A 17,854-nucleotide genomic window follows, 5' to 3' on the forward strand; every position below is an offset into this window, starting at 1 on the left:
TCAGTTTTACTCTCTAGTGACTCTTCTTTCCTTTCCAGGCAGCCTGGCATCCCTCCCTTCAGCCAATATCTCTGCCTGAGTCTGATCTCTCCCCATCCTACATGCCTTATTAGCTAATGCTGCCCTCTTCCTCTGCAAGGCTAACCTGCTGGTGACCTTCCCTCCCTTACAATTTGTCCCAGTGCCTCCAAATGCCACAGAATGAACTCTTAGATCTATAGGTCATGTCCATGCTGGGGCTTCCAAGACTGACCCCATGTTGCCAATTTCATTTCTCTGCTTTATACACACAAATACATATTATGCAGACACACTTGCATACAAACATACATGCATAGTTACACATGTACTCACACACATTTGCACACACAGATACATATCCTATCTAATAAAAGGGTAATATGCAAATTAACCATCACTCCGCGACAAAAATGGCTGTGCCCATGGCCACAAGATGGCAGCGCCCAGTCCTCTTAGCCCCGAGCCCCAGCGGAGTCCCTAAGTCTGCCCAGCAGTGGCAGTCCAGGGTGTCTAGCTGGGAGGCGCCCACCCCACACACAGCAATTCCTGCCCAGTGGTGGCAGTCCGGGGTGTCCAGCTGGTTGCCTCCGAGCTGCGTGTGATCGGGGGCGAAGCAGGCCGCAGGGCTTTTGGCCGGTGTGTCAGGCCGGCAGTGACCCGCCCCCCAAGCCACGCGCCATCGGGGCGAAGCAGGCTGAGGGGCTTTTGGCCGGGGTGTCAGGCCAGCAGTGACCCGCCCCCCTGAGCCGCGCGCCCTCCGGGGCGAAGCGGGTAGCGGGGCTTTTAGCCGGAGTGTCAGGCCGGCAGCGACCCGCCCCCCAAGCCTCGCGCGATCCGCGGCGAAGCAGGCCTCGAGGCTTTTGGCCGGGGTGTCAGGCCGGCAGCGCCCCGCCCCTGAGATGAGCGCGATCGGGGCTAAGCAGGCCGCAGGGCTTTTGGCCGGGGTGTCAGACAGGCAGCGCCCTGCCCCTGAGATGATCGCGATCGGGGCTAAGCAGGCCATGAGACTTTTGGCCAGTGTGTCAGGCCGGCAGCGACCTGCCCCTGAGCCACACGTGATCCGGGCGAAGAGGGCTGCAGGGCTTTTGGCCGGTGTGTCAGGCCGGCAGCGCCCCGCCTCCTGAGCCGCGCGATCTGGGGCGAAGCCTGCCTTGAGGCTTGGGGCTGGGGTGTCAGGCCAGCAGCGCAGTGCACCCCCAATGTGCGATCTTCAGGCCAGGGAAGGCACCCACCCGGCTATCCACAGCCAGACTGAGATGGGGTGTCATCTGGGTGGACTGAGGAAGCAGCCTTGGGCTGGGGTCTCAGCCTGGCCAGGGCCAGAACCCTTCCAGCAGTGGCAGCCTGGGGTCTCAACCATTGAGTCACACCAGCCAGGCAGATATAGAGGAATCTTAAATGTTTCTTTTTTAATAATATATATTTTACTAGAAGCCTGGTGCACGAAATTCGTGCACGGTGGGGGGTTGTCCCTCAGCCCAGCCTGTACCCTCTCCAATCTGGGACTCCTGGAGGGATGTCCGACTGCCCGTTTAGGCCCGATCCCACACAATCCAGGACTGCTGGCTCCCAACTGCTTGCCTGCCTGCCTTCCTGATTGCCTCTAATCGCTTCTGCCTGCCAGCCTGATCACCCCCTAACCACTCTCCTAACCCATGGATCGGGCCTAAACAGGCAGTCAGACATCCCCCAAGGGGTCCCAGATTGGAGAGGGTGCAGGTTGGGCTGAAAGACACCCCTCCCCCTGCCCCGTGCACGAATTTCGTGCACCGGGCCTCTAGTATATATATACACACATACATATATACTCAGACACATACTACAAACTTAAATTCACCCACACATTTTATACTTACCTGTCTTCTCCTGAATCATCTCTTATCCCTATCTCTGTGGGATCAGCCATGAAAGTTCAGTTTAGATGTTACCTACTTCATGAAACCCCCATTAATTCTCTTCTAATATAAGGCTACCTCATTTCCTAAACTCCAAGGGACAGATGAAAGATTGTGATTACTATTTATTGGATATTTGCTTGAAAACAGTATATTTTGCATATATTTAAAAATTAATTTTTGCAATAGTCCAAGAGGTACCACTGTCCTCATTTTACAGATAAGCGATGAGACTTTAAGCAGTTGGGTTGACTTCTCTTCTTTAACATCACTTAACTTATAAATGTCAGGGACAGGATTCATTTTTTAAAATTCAAACCCCCACTTTTTCTCCTTTTCCCTGTGTTCTTGCTAAAGCCCCTTAGAAAGATTTGTAATGCTATATTTTTGGTTTTCTTATGAAATGTGCCACCTTTCTCCTTCTCCCAAGCTTTCCATAAGCCTTTTAGAGTGTTCCTTCCTTGGGCTGGAACACCCTGCTCTGTGTCATTCTCTCTTTTTCACCAGGTAAGTCCTACTTTTTCTTTAGCTCTCCATCTAGAAGTTTTCCCTGATCCTCTTGTCTCAAGTCTGAGTAAGACGTTTCTAACCTGAACCCCTAGGACTCAAGGGCTTTCCTGCCATTAATTGCCTGTTTGCTCCTTCATTTTCCCTATTAAACTTTAGGCACCTGCAGAACAGGGAACTTCATGTATGGTCCCAGTAACTAGAATGATGCCTGGCACACTCTCAATACTCAAAATATATCTACTGAAGTAAGGGATGAAAGAATAAATGGATGAATGCAACCAAACTCTGTGTATATGTGAGTGTGGGTGCCACTGTATTAGGGTAACACCTTCTCACAGAAATTCTGCTCTCAAATGTGAAAATGACTGAGTCAGAAGATAGAGAGATTCTTACAAGGCTCCTATGTAATTTTAATGAGCATTTTATGTATCCTACTTCATTAATAAAGGGAAGAATGGAGTACTCAAGCATCTTTTATCTCCCATCTGTATTCTAATACAACAGAATTTCTCCCCAATAAAATTTCAGGGTAAATTAATGATTTTCATTTTCTCAGAAAATGCATTTTCCCCTGAATGGATAGATTGCTGACTCAACACATAAATGTGATTTCCTGCTTAATAATAGGTACTGGATAATATGATGCAGTGTAAAATGACTTTTGATCTTATTATGAATCTGTGAACTTTGGGTTGAGTGAGGTCATCCTCTGTAGGGCAGGTGTGGTGCTACAATGCAGGTGCTCCTGCTTTGGGGTCACCATTCCCATGGCCCAGTCAGTTCTTCCTGTTTTTGATGACCTCAGTTAGCCCATGGTAGATGGGGACTCATCTTGACCTGTTGCTGCCTCTTAACTGTGAATGACTTAGGTAGTAGATGGTTATAGTGGATTTTACTCTGCAGCTCTATTTCCCATTTAGGACTATAGTAGGCAGATTTCCAAGAAGACCCTGAAGATTTCCAGTCCCTGATGTGTACAAACCTTCTCCTAGTGCCTAGTGATGCAATCAAACATTAATCTAGGTACTGCTGTGAAGGGATTTTGCAGATGGAATTGCATTTCAAATCGGTTGACTTTAGAATATAGAGATTAGCTGGATGGGTCTGGCTTAATCCCATGAGTCCTTAGATCTAGATCTAGAGATTATTGATAGAAGAAGTCAGAGATGCAAAACGTAAGGGAATCAATACAAGAGTGTTCTCCACTGTTGAAGGAGACCTCTCGGAGCTGAGAGCACCCCTGGGCTGACAGCCAGGAAAAAGAGACCTCAGTTCTACAACTGCAATCTGAATTCTGCCAACAACCTGAATGAGCTTGGAAGTAGATTCTTCCTGGAGGCTTCAGATAAGAATGCAGCCTAGCTACCACCTTGATTTCAGCTTCCAAGCAGAGAGCCCATCCAAACCTGTTTGGACTTCTGAATTATATAAATATGATATAATAAGTGTGCGCTGTTTTAAGTTCTAAATTTGTGCATCAGTAACTTCTTATTGCAACAATAGGAACTAATACAAACAAGGTCAAAATCACTCATTCTCCTGGCTGTGTGGACTACTCAGAACCACATCTTTCTGCAGAAATCATTCTGGACTGAAGGAAGCTGCTTTGGTTAAGTTATGTCCCCTTCTTGAGAGCAGGCTGCATCTGATGACTGATTCATGGAGGCATACAAAGTCTAGAGCCCCTTGCCTCCATTTGGGGAAACTCGGATGCTCCATCCCAGATTTTGAGCTGCCTGTGGGATAGTCTGGAGCCTCTGTTACATCCCTTCTCTCTCTGCCTAGTCCTGCTTCCCTTCCTCCATCACAGATGAACTTTCTGACGGCATGACCCAATAGACTTTTGCATGCAAATTCCCATTGCAGACTCTTTCCCAATGGGACAAGATTTACGAAAACCCACTAGATAAATGTAGAGTGGTAGAGGAGAAGTAAGATGAGTCTTATCTCATAGGAGTCCAGCTTGGAACAGCAGATTCCTGCAAGGAGCAGTGACATAGTAACATTAGGCTCTACATGGGAAAGGCCCAGCATTTGTAGCCCAGACGTAGAGGGACCATGTATTTCAGTTATCCCAGGACATACTGTTTATACCTGTACCCTGATGGTAATAATGAATAGTTACACATTTGAATCTCGCATTTGGATGGCAAAGCACAGGGTTCGTGTTCCCAAATTCCATGAGTTATGGGAGTGCAGAAGATAGAGAGACCACTGTGGCCATGGTGGGCCAAGTTATAGAGAAGTCTACATAAATTGGCCTCTGAGCTAGACATTGAGGGATGAGCAAGAATTTTGTTACATGGAAGTTCCCAGGTATCCTTAGGTAGGAAAAGGTAGGAAAGCATGGACAGAGAGGGACAACTAAGAATACATGTGTGAGGGGGTTGGGGAACAGCAGCAGCTGCAGGAGGAGGAGTAGGAGGAAGAGGCTTTCATTGTTGGAATGGCATAAGGAGCTTGTTAATGGGTATCTTTTTATGAATATATAAAACAAGGAAATTGGCACACATTGGTCATAGAGGGGATGAGTGCCCACATGCAGAATCATGTGATATTTCCTCATGTCTTGGGGAAAATGAAAAGGAGAAAGGGAACAGATGGCTATCCTCCCACTGAATGAGGCCAGACCATTTTGCTTATCACGGTAGCACTATTTTTTTTATCCCTACCCAGTTTGCTTATTTGTCCTGTAAAGATGTCTTCATGGATTGATGATGAAAATTGTGATGCTGGTAGTAATGACCATTCCTTACTTTTGCAGCCCTTTCAGAGTTGTTTCACACTCATTATTTCATTTCATATAATCCAAGATTCTCTTTGTCTTCATCACTGTCCTATATGAAAGGCAAGGTAGGTATTATTTTTTTCATTCAACAGAAGGGAAACAGTCATTAGTTGAAAAAATTCTCAAGGGTAATAGGTATGGAGATCAAACTGGAATCTTATTGTGGTGGCTTTCATGTCAGTTGTCTTTCCACCATCTTGTAAGAAAATAATGGTGTGTCTTTGTTCACCATTGGCCTGATAAACCCCTCATTGCATTGATCCCCTTTGGCTTCCCTTCCTGGATTTTGGATGCCCATTAGATACTCCATTGAATGGTGCCACCATCTCTTCAGCTGCACATAGCAGAATTTACTGAAATATACACCGAAATATTTTTTCTGAAGGTACATAGAGGTTGTATCTTTTCTGAGTAAATGATATTATTTCATCCAGATTGGATTGGAGTATTACAGGAGGAATTGTTTTAATTAATGTTTGCTAAATGCTTTTACCTCAGCCTGGACCACAACCTTGCAAAGGAAGGGTGTGCAGCTTGCATGAGGAAATTGAACTGAGTGTTGTAATTCCTTGCCCAGGGTCACAGATGATAATGGTCAAGCTAGGGATTGAACCTAGTTCTGTCTGTGTCCACATTCGACACCTTTCCTGCTAAGCCACTCTGGCTCTCAGGAGTCCAGTGTCCTCAGTGGTTATCAAGATACGGACCCTTTAAAGCTCTGACTCTTTTGTAGGCCTAGAGCCCTTTGTGGATAAAATATTTTAGCTATAGACCTTCTTCCCAGAAAAATGCACATTTATCTAACATTTTATATAAATTTGCAATGGACTAATGGACTGCAAAAGATGCTTTATAGTCTTCAGGTCAGGAACTCTTGCCCTAGGGGAGGTTAAAACTCAGGGAAACAGGAATAGAGAAGTTTCAGTGGCTTTCATGGCCTCCTGGAGTGCCTCATTTTTAAGCTAATCTCTACTGGGACTTAAAGGGTTTGGGTCTTTGTCTTAATAAAACAGGTTATTACCTAAAAGGCTATTAAAGCAGCAGGAGAAAAGTCTGAGCCAGCTGTTGGGCAGAAGGGCAATCCATTGTTCTCTCCAGTAAACCTAAGCTAGGGAGAAGTTGCAATTAGGGGCACTAAAGTTTTGTTATTTCAGATTGTAAAAATTTGTGACAACAATGAGGCTTGGACATTTTCTGTGACACATGTACTCTCCCTCACTCTCCTCCTTTGGATCAACTGTCTGGAAGCAGTCAACATAAAGTCCAGTTTATCCTGGATGAGGCTTTTGTCCCAAGGCTGTGTCAAGATGATGAAATTCATCAAGTTGAAAAACAGTGGAGAAGGATTTTGATTGACTTGGATCAATTTTTAAGATGGCCAGAAAAAAGTATACCTAACTATGAAGAGTCTACTGATGTCCAATCACAATTTCATGCTCAGATTTTTGAATATTTGCATAAATATTTAAATATTTGTTTAGATGGAATAATTAACTATTTAGATATTTCAGTGGGGACTCTCAATTTATTAGCTCTTTCTGAGACACATCCAATCTCATCTCAGCCTTTCTATCCCACTATATCTCCCACTGCTTCTGGGCAAATACCCTGGGTGCCATTCAGGTTTATTTTCTACTCTGCCTCTGAAAATGGCAACCTCCAACCACCTAGCATTCCTTGTCCCATCTGCCAATTAAACTCTGGTTTTGTGAGGTGGTCAAGGGCTGAGACAACCTGTAGATCTGGTGTGCCTCCTTCTTCACCTTGCCGAACTTTATTTGTAATAGGGAATGATAGTTCCTATGTTGTATTATTAAAATTCAATGAGGTAGCATACATAAAGCAAATAGCATTTATGGCTACTCTCATATTCTTCCTCAAGGCTAGAGCAAGTATTGCCTCCTTCAGAAGATACTCCTGGAAGCTTAGCCCAGAGTTATACTTACTCTTTTTTCTTAGTCTGCTTGGGCTATCATAACAAAATAATACAAGCTGGATAGCTTAAACAGAAATTTGTTTTCTTACAATTCTGGAGACCAGAAATTTCAGATTAAGGTCCAGGAGGGTCAGTTTTTGGTGAGAGCTAAAGCTCTTTCCTGGCTTGTGGACGGCTCCTTCCCACTATGTCTTCATATGGCCCTTCCTTAATGCATGCACATGGAGAGAGAGAAAGAGCAAGCTCTTTGGTATCTTCTTAAAAGGACCTAATCCTATTGCACCAGGGCCTCACCATTATGACCTCTTTTAACCTTAATTAATTCCTTAGTCCAAATATAGCTACACTTGTGGGTTAGGGCTTTAATGTATTAATTTAAAGGGGGACACATATATTTAATCCTTAGCAGCCTCCAATGTAGAGCTTTCGTGGTACTTATAACAAATACCCTCACATTTTACTGTTTAAATATTTCCCATTGCCTTCCTGCATGAAATGTGCATTTCCAGTCAAGACAGTAGCCTCCCTTGAGAAATACCTGTTACTCCTTTTTATGTGTAACAAACATGAAATAGGGCACTTTTTAGGGTTAAGAAATACTAATTAGTGAACTGGCTGTTTGCTTTACCAACATGAAAACAATAAATTTGAACTTTGGCTTATAAAATTGTGGGGATGTTCATGAATGGATGCATTATTCAGGATTGGCTAGATTGTGCATTGATAACAAATAATCCCCAATTCCCTGTGACTTAAAAAAGTTATTTCTTCTCATCCTTGGTACCCATCATGGGATAATAGGAGGAGGATTGCTATCAGACACTGCTGGTTGCTGTGCCAGAGAGAAAAGAGCGCATTGTAGGGTCTGACAATCTGAAATCAAATACTCACTGGCCACAATTCATTGGTTAGTAATAACTAGTTGCATGATCCCACAACCATAGGGTTGGGGGCAGAAAGTGCAAGCCCACCATGTGTCCAGAAGCAGAAAGCTAGAAATATTTGGTGAATATCATTAATGACCACCACAGTGGGAAAATGTATGATCAATTTTCCAGGAAGTGGGAAAATTGACACTCATTTCATGATACTTATCTTTTATACAACTAGAAGACTGGCTTTAACTTTCTTCTCTCCTTTTTCTATGCAAAATCAGCCAAGAAGTTTCACATGGTACATGAAACCTGGATTGTTGTGATTGGAGGAAACCTTCCATATTTTCCATCTAATTAGGGGACTTGCACAGTGACTCTGAAATGATCCAAGAGTGGTTCCATAGGGATTTACCCAGGGAGGGCTGTTGGAAGGGCTTTGGTGAGAGTGGAAAAGACCCTGGATCCTACCTTGGCTTCTTGTCGGTCTGACTTACATGTAATATATATATTTGAAAACATAAATGGTGCTACAGAAAAACAAAACAAACAAACAAAAAAACATTGAATGTAGTCCAACCACATTGGCAAGACATAGATGGTCCTATAATATTGTTTTCAAAACCTGAAGCCAGGCCTCATGGACTGAACTGATACCTTCCTCTGTTCTGCCTGGCACGGCATCTCTCCTTCACTTCATGACACCCCCCTGCTCTTCCTGATGACTGTTGTTGAGCTGGGTTTCAGGGCTCTTTCCTTGCCTGGGAGTTGTATTCACTGTGCCTTGGGCTGCCTCCTCCCTCATCAAGCCATGAAGCAGTCCATTAACTTTGCAAACAGAGGTGCTTCCTCTCTTCTTGGACCCAGGCCTTGGCTTGTTTGGACCAATATATCACACAAATAAACTAAGGAGGAGTTAAAATATTTTTGTCTGCTGTGTCTCCAAAATCACAGTTTGCTTAGGATTCTTTTGAAGTTGTTTTCCTTTTGTTCCTTTAAAAACTCTCTTTCTGAGCAAACTGAGGACTGATGAGCTGTCCCCAAACTGCAACACTTACATGCAAATATGGGAGAGTGACAAAGACCTTGATTACAGCTTCATTTGCTTTGTGCAAGACTCCAGAAACCAGTTAAAGCCACAGAAAATGTGAATAATGGACTCCAACAAAGATGTGTTGGAGCCAGTGGGCTGACTGGCAGGTCTTCCGTGTAGTCACACCTCTCTTCCATTGCACAGCACTGGCTCTAGGCTGGCATAGGATACCTTATCAACTCTATGGATGCTGTCCCCACCCAACACATCACCCCTTTCTGCTGCCTGGGGTTTGAACACTAGAGTTGGTGTTCATCCTTAGGTTTTACATTCAGTCCTTCTTTAAATGCCTTTCTCACCAGGGAACTTCCATAGTCAAGCTGTCATCATGCATGGTCCCCTCATTGAGAATGGTGTGTGAGAGCATGTGTCCTCATGTGAGAAGGAGTGGGAATGAGTGAGAGCTCTGAGGCTTGCAGAGCCGGGATCAGACACTGGGTTGGGAATGGGCAAACTAGAAAAGATTAAGTGTAAAAGTAGAAATTGGTGAAAATCCTTGACTTTTAGTGGGAGAACAGCAAGTAAGTTTCAACTCTTGTCTTGGAATCTGTTTATGGTCATTTTAGGAATCTTACTGAGTGATGCCTGGGGGCTAAAGCAAAAGTGGGGGCTAAAGCACGTGGAGTCCTTGCCATCAAAGATGTTAATTCATTAATTTAATTAAACACAGCCAAACAGCAGACATTCCACATATATCTTCCCTAATGAAAGTATGCAAAACCCACTGCAAGTTCTCCAGATTTATTAAATCAAATTATGCAACTCAATCAGTAAAGGGAAAAGCTCCTGAACTAGGGGGAGGGGTACCTCTGCTTCACGGCAAGACAAGTCCAGCTAGAAAAATATAAAAAACTGGTTCATTAGGCTTAATGTCAGGAAAACACAGAGCTAAAGGATGGTGACCAAGGGCCTGGAGTCAGCTCTCTAACCCCATTGCCTGGCACAGAACAGGGACTGCTGGTGTTTTCTTCTAGGTGTGAAAACACATCTACAATAATAAAAGAGAAAGATGAAAATTGACCATACCTCTGTGACGCTCACCAGCCAATCAGGAGTGAGTATGCAAATTAACTTTTATGCCCACATCTTCCCAGTGACCATGATTATCCTTTCCATTCTGGCTTATCCTTCACCTCAGATACCCCTAGTTTTATTCTTATCATGATAAGAATTGAAGGACATCTGTTTTACCCACTCCCAAATCAGTGGCAGCACCAAGATTGGGCTAGGAGACCTGGAGCCTTTCACTATTTCTGTAACTTTTACCTAAAGTTACTGCAAATCAATAGAAATTACAAGTGAACACAGTATTCTTACAATGTACTTGGAACTTCAAACAGGATCCTCTAGTTCTGCCTTATAATTGAATTGCAATCCCCAAACCTTACTGTGGTTTCTGTTGCCCTTTATTATGTTTCCTGTGGGTTTTGATGATACCTGAGATTCCTCAGGACTTACTTTGTAATAAAAGTCCTTCAAGAGACATGTGTATTATTATCACTGGATAAGGTTCTGTCTCATATTCACTGCCAAATAACAGGGAATTCCCTTATAAATAATTAGTGGTCATGCAGCATAGAGCAGGCTTTGGGGGCGGGGGAGACTCAAGACATGATAGATGTTGGGGATGCAAAGGGAGGAGGCAAAGAAGATGGAGGAGAAGGACATTTATAGCACCAGGAGAGTTGAGGAAAAATTTAAGAGGAGGTTAGGGCAGCAGGGGAGAGTCAGGATGTTCTGAGGAGATGGCCAAGATCAGGGAGCTTCATGAAGGCATTCTGTCAGATACTTCTGGAGATGCCCAAATAAGTAAGACCAGGAGAAACAGAACCATCGAGTTTTAGACTTGTTAGAATCTTAGAGTTCATTTAGTTTAATCTCCGACGAAAGCCTGAATTATAACTAGAATAACCGAGGTCCAGCATCTGTTTTAGCACTTCCCAGGATGCAAGAGGGTTGCTAGGAAGAATTAACTAATGCCATTTTTTAGCATTTCAGAATGGTGGAATTGTCATCCCTGTATAGAAACATGTGACTCCACATAATTTCCATCCAAAGGCCCTTGTTCTGCTTTTGGGGTTGTACCCAATATGCATATGATGCTTCCAATGTGGCAGGTCTTCAGTATTTTGGTAAAAGCTCTGATACCCCCAGGTTCTTCTTGTCAGCCTGAGCACTCTTCCGGTAGGCCCTTCAGTCTCCTCCTGTCCTGCAGAATGCCAGTGAATTCCAGCCAGGAGTGTAGTGGGGACTGCGATGTCTCTTTTTGAATTGGCATGTTTATGCATTAGCTATTTAAATGGAAGGAAATCATATATTTCACATCTTACATTAGTTTAAAACAATTTTTCTATTAGATATCACCTTTTGATTATTGTTAAAATATCAAGAATTTTAAAGAAATGTGTTATACCATTCATTCATACACTTAATAAATAATGATATTTGGGGAACAGATATCTGCCAGGCATTCTTTCATGGGCTGGGTATGTGGCTATGAACACTATCAAGTGCTTTCCTTCTTGAAGCTTGCATTCCAGTGAGAGGAGAGAGATAATTGACAAATAAACAAATAATACATGAAGTAAAATAAAACAGACTAGGGTGGTAGGCAGAGCAGGGAAAGATTGCTTTTCATGTAATGTTTCTCCATGTGTTGCTCTTTCATAAACTGTATACCTCAGCCTCCATATTTGCTCCATGCTTTATGTCATCCACAACCATGGAGAGATGGTTTTGTATGACAGTGATAACAGCTATAACCACTGCTAATGTTACCAGTGTTAATGTTACCAATGCTCATACTACCAGCACCATGCACTTATATAATCAACCACATAAGACTGAAGCTCTGGAAAGATCATGGGTTTTATGTGACTAGTCCTATTGGGTGTAAAAACAGCTCTTAGTTGTATAAATTGGCCACAGTTTTTAAAGTTTTAAGTGCTAGTTATTCGTTCAATAGAGATAAAAATAATACCTCTTAAGGCAATGGTGACGATAAGATGAAATATTGCATTTGAAGAAAGTTCTAGATCATAGCAGACAGGAGATAATCAGCAAATGCTAGCTCTGATCCATTTCTTTTTTCTATGTCTCTAGCCCATATACTGATAAAAATGTCCAGTTGAGAAAGGCTGAGACTCAAACCACTAGAACTGTCTCACATTGACCTTACTCAAGAGTTTAGAGTCTTTGAGCATGGTAGTCAGCTTTGGAGCCCATCTAAGTACAGTACCAATCTCTTCATGTTATCTTTTTTCCATAAACACACCAGTTCAGGAAGGTAATAAAATTATTGTTATATGTGTAATGAGCTAGTTTGGTAAGGTTGAATTGAATTGTAAAAGTATAAGATTGAACAAAATAGTTGTAATCAGTATAGGATATAGAAATTGACAGAAGTGAGATGGATTGGTGCAGAATAGGGTGGGAGAAAGCAAGATAGGGTGGGATGATCTTTTTTTAACTCTTTAAAAATATTTTTATTGATTTTAGAGAGGAAGGGAGAGGGATAGAGAGATAAAAACATCAATGATGAGAGAGAATCATTGATCAGCTGCCTCCTACTGGGGATCAAGCCCGCAACCTAGGCAAGTGCCCTTGGCCGGAATCAAACCTGGGACCCTTCAGTCCGCAGGCCAATGCTCTATCCACTGAGCCAAACCGGCTAGGGCCGGGTGGGATGATTTTGAGTGAAACAGGATCAGGGGAGCAGAATAGTATGGAAGGGAAATGGGTTGAGACCAGGTGGGTTGTACAGTAATCAATTTTTAGTTTCTTTACTCGTCCACATCCTCTGCAGAGACTCTGAACTTAACCGTGGTGAGCATCATGGATTTCCATGTGTTTTGCACAAGCTGATGCCAGTGTTGACAGAGACTTAGTGCTGCCATTGAGGGATTTACACTATCTCTTTAATGTCCCCTTCTGTGGTGGCTTTATGGCCCTGCTGTCCAGATTAATATCTGCCACTTGCTATTTGGCACACGAGTCTCTCTTTGTCTCAAATGTGCATGGAATGGGGAGGGAAGTGAGGCTCTTTGTGTGCAACAGCTGTGTCTGTTTCTGGACTGGGCTTGGGCGGGGGCCCAGTGACCAGTCTGCCCTTAGATTTTTAACATTTTCATGCCCCAATAGGGTAATTTTTCCAAGGAAGTACTGTGTGTAGCATCTAGACAAGCTAAAGGATATTTCTTTGGGTCACTGGAGAGCACAACTTCTCTTGCAAATGTTCTTCCTTCTCTAAAAATTGATATATTGAGGGCTAATGCTTCTGCACCTCTAGCTCCAGCAAGGGCTATATCATACCCAAGTGTCTGTTGACATGTGAGTGTTACATGGCACCTCCAGGAGCAGTTCTGGCTGACAATGATTTATCCATTTTTATATTCCTGCTCTGCCTTGTCTAAGCATCAACTGGGATTATGACGAGCATGCAGTTGGGAGCTAAAATTCCCAGGCCAGAGTTTGCCTGGGAATCATTTCTCCTTATGGGCTCCTAAGGGGCTGATGTGACTGTTGAAAAGCTTGCCATACAGAATGTGTGGGTGATGTAAGAGAAAGAGTATGGGTTTTGGAGTCTGACAGCTTTGTGCGCAGGGCCAGGACTAGGGGTAAAGCAAGGCAATTACTCTCAGGCTCACACAAGTGTACTCTCAACACCTGAGGATGAGGACCTCCTGAAATCTTGCACCTTGAGTGCTTTGCTTGCCTTACCCTACTCCCGGCTCTGCTTGCAGAGTTCAAATCCTGGTTCAGCCACTTTCTAGCTGGGGCCTTGGGAGAGTTTTTTAACCTCACCCATAAAAATAGGTAACCTGATGCTTATCCCTTAGAATTCCAGTGAGGATAAAATGAGATACCACAAGCAAGATGTTAAGTAAAGGAGGTGCTTATAGAACAACATCCCTTTACCTCTGGCATCCATCCATCCTTGAAAAACAATAACAGCAAAACAAGCAATGAGACAACAACAAAGCCCCAAGTGCAGTGGTTAGGGCTACTGTTGATTTTCTCATGGAGACTGTTTTTGATCTGAGTCCCAAGAGATCCTTCTGACTTGAGCAGATGTGTCACATATAAGAGGAACCAATGAGCTACAGAAGCTGGACTGAGGCATGGGACAAATGACCTGGGTTTCAATGTCTTGCCATACTTCCTGAGTAGACCCTCCATCTCTCTGTCTAGAATGGGTGAACAAGGCTATCTCCATGGAAAGCAGAGTATGTCTGTGAGGCTGCCAGCTTTACCTCTAAGTCTTCATTTCTTAAAACACAATTGCTGGTGTCTCCAAATGGTATCCAGACATCACCTATAAATAATCATGTCTGATAAAGGTCATTTACAGTGAGGTTAACGTGCTGGTCTTGCCTCATGACTCTTATGCCACCTGCCATGCCCTTCTCACCCACTGCTTTCAAATCCTACCTTCGCTTTGAAGTCCCTCTTAGGCTACTTATTCTCTGAGAGGTTCTCCTAGCCACTCCAGTTCTCCTTTGTTCCTTTGCCCATCTGCTCTGGGACTCAGCCAGTTCAAGACCTTCTGTGGCTAGGATTGGAATGGAGTTGGAAACGAAGATGTTGGTGCCGACTGTGGGTCAGGCACTGTGTTAGGCTTTGGTATCTTTGGTATCGATATCATCGAGGATATTGTGAAATTCTTTTTCAACTAGAAATCGCCCCCATGGAATTAGAGGGGCATCAGACTCAGGGCAAATTTTTGGAAGCAAGTGATTCCCAAGGTCACATAATGCCTTACTGACAAAATCTAAGCTAGATCCCAGCTCTTCCTAACCATGTCCTCTTTCCACAATCACCCCATAACCATCGCTTACTTAAGTGCTGTGCCTTGTAAATATCTGCTGCAGGGCCAAGTAACCACAGGCCTCCTGCAACTTACCAGCTAGGGATGTACTTAAAGGAGGAGGCTGTGTTTGATCAATATTGTATCCTCATGATGCTTGCACAACATCTGGTACACAGAAGTTCTTAAAAAGATCTTCAACAAAACCCCAAGCCCCCAACTACTTATTGATTTGTTTCACCTGTACCAGAAGCTTTTACATTCCAAAAACAAATCCTGCATGGGCAAGAGCTATTATCTAATGGGATTAATTTCCAATGTTAGCTACTTTAGAACTCCCGCTGGGTGCAATATTTTGGGGGTCAGGGAGGTCTTGCCCATGTCTTTCATATCTCATAGCATAGACTGCTACCCAATTCCCATGCTGGAGTTTGATGAAATCCAGGTGACTAAAAAATCTAATTAATATGGTTTTAATTATAGCAGTAATAATACCTACCTCCCAGCATGAGAAGCTAGGATATTAAGTTAGTAATACTAAATTTCCCAAGGGTGCTCAGACCCTTTAAGATGAGTTAATTTGAAAGTTACTGATATGATTAAAGAACAGAAATAGGCATACTTGAAAGGTTTCAAAGGGGTAAGCAAACATCAATATATCAGTCAATTGTGCCATCAATCAATCAGCAATCTAAGACACAATGTTAAGCTCTGGCTGAAAAAAAAAAAGATGATACTACTGCTTTTATGCCAAGTATGATGAGGTAGCACAGGTAAAACATAGACCCTGGCCCCTCCAAGTAGTTCAGTGCTCTCTCCTTTCCAACTGGTGGAAGATGGGCATGGAGTCTGGCACACCTGGCTGGAAGCCTGGATCTGGTGCTCAGCAGGGCAACCTGGAGAGGGCACCTAGCTATCATGAACTTCAGATTTCTTATCACTTTGAAGAGCTGGGGAGGATTCAAGGAGATGATAAGTGTACAGTGTCTGATTTATATCATTTTTAGAGTAGGCAGTGATTATTCTTACCTACTCACAAGTGTGGGGTTATGCATGTGTGTAGCACCTAGGACAGTGGTTGGCAAACTCATTAGTCAACGGAGCCAAATATCAACAGTACAACTATTGAAATTTCTTTTGAGAGCCAAATATTTTAAACTTAAACTTCTAACGCCACTTCTTCAAAATAGACTTGCCCAGGCCGTGGTATTTTGTGGAAGAGCCACACTCAAGGGGCCAAAGAGCCGCATGTGTCTCGCGAGCCGCAGTTTGCCGACCACAGACCTAGGAGATGCCTATGCACCATTGGGATCCCCCAGGAAGATGACAGAGCAAGAGAGGACAAGGGTGTAACTTGGGGACACCACCATCTTGGGTGTGGCCTGAGTGACAGAGGCCCAATGAATCCCAGACAAGCCTAGGATGGGATGGAAGTATGCTGGGAAACAGGTGGGCACTGGTGTTTCAGGCTGGAAAGAGGTCAAGGAGGAAAAGCACTGACAGCCAACTGCAGTGTCAGAAAACTCCTGAGTGCCCAAACCAGGGGCAGACATCTCCAGGAGAGGGACGTGTAGAGAGGAAAGAGCAACGTCGGGGAGCTTGTGCCATGGTGTCAAGAAGTGCAGTGGTAAATGGGAGAGGGGTGGGCATTTAAACCAAATCAGATCACGAAACAGTATCTTTGCTCTTTTTGTTTCTGTTTGAATTTTTCCTCTTCGTTTGACTTTATGCTGTCGTAGGATGTGGACTACTAGAGCAAGTTTCATTTGAGAGAAAAAAGCCAGTAGAGAGAGAGGATTTGAAAATGCCCTGAGTAAGGCATGCTGGCTAGGTGCCATTGGGTTTTGGAGTCTGAGCTCAAACTCTGGTTTTGCTTCTTAGTGGCTGTGTAATCTTGAGCAAGTGACTGTAAACTCCCAGCCTCAAATGGAAAATGAGGATAGAAGGAGCATATCCTATGCTGGTTTGTTGAGAGGCACAAATGAGAGAGTTGGTGAAGCACTTAGCAATGTATTGGGGCTGAACAGAACTCTGAGGAAATGTTTGAAGATGGCAAGAGAGACATGGCCTGGCCCCTGTGTGGCCGGAGACAGCCTGTTAGAATGAGGCACGAGAAGTGGTTGGGGTGTGGCTGAGGTGAGTACAGAGGCAGGTTGAAGAGCATCGGAAGGAGTTGGGATGGTTGTTGACTTACCTGTTAAATGCATGACAGTTCATCAGCAGCCATAGTGATTGGTAAGGTCAGGGTTAGCTGGGGATCTCGAAGACAAGTGAAAATAATCCTGTGATTTAAGGAGAATGCGGAGGTACCGGGGAGGGTCAGCTTCATGGCAATCACACACGCCCCCCTCCCCCCCTTTTAGGGTTTAATGCTCTGCCGTCTCCATCTTGAAATTTTAATAATTTTATCTTTGAATTGTGTCTTGTGAGTCCAGCAGAAAAATGGGGCATGTGTTGCGGACTTGGGGCCTGGCTCATGTTGCTGTTCCAGCCCCAGGATAGCTTCTCTGCCTTTTTCTTTTCTGCTCCCACCTACCTAAGCCTGGGAGGCTGGAGTCAGGCATACGCTCATGTACTGAGGTGTGTACTGAGGTGTGAGTTCAGGTGAGCATCTGTGAGGGTCTGCACTTGCCTGGCAGGTATACTTGCACTGAAGAGAGTGTGATATTAGATAGCAAATGAGACATAGAAGAAATAAAAGGCTTTCCACCTGCTTTTTGCACACATGGAATGCGTTTTCACCTCGCACGTGGGCCCCACACGTGATATAGCTGGTCCAGAGGAGGAGAGGCCCCTGGGGAACTAAGGAGGCAGCAGAATAGGCGGCAAGGAGCAGTTGGACTTGGAGCTTCCCAGTTTCTAGTGGACACAGTAGCATAGGATTCACTGGAGGGTCCATGATCCCAGACATAGGACTGTGAAAAGTAGAGGGC

The sequence above is a fragment of the Cnephaeus nilssonii genome, assembly GCF_951640355.1.
Source record: "Cnephaeus nilssonii genome assembly, chromosome: 11".
NCBI lineage: Eukaryota > Metazoa > Chordata > Mammalia > Chiroptera > Vespertilionidae > Cnephaeus > Cnephaeus nilssonii.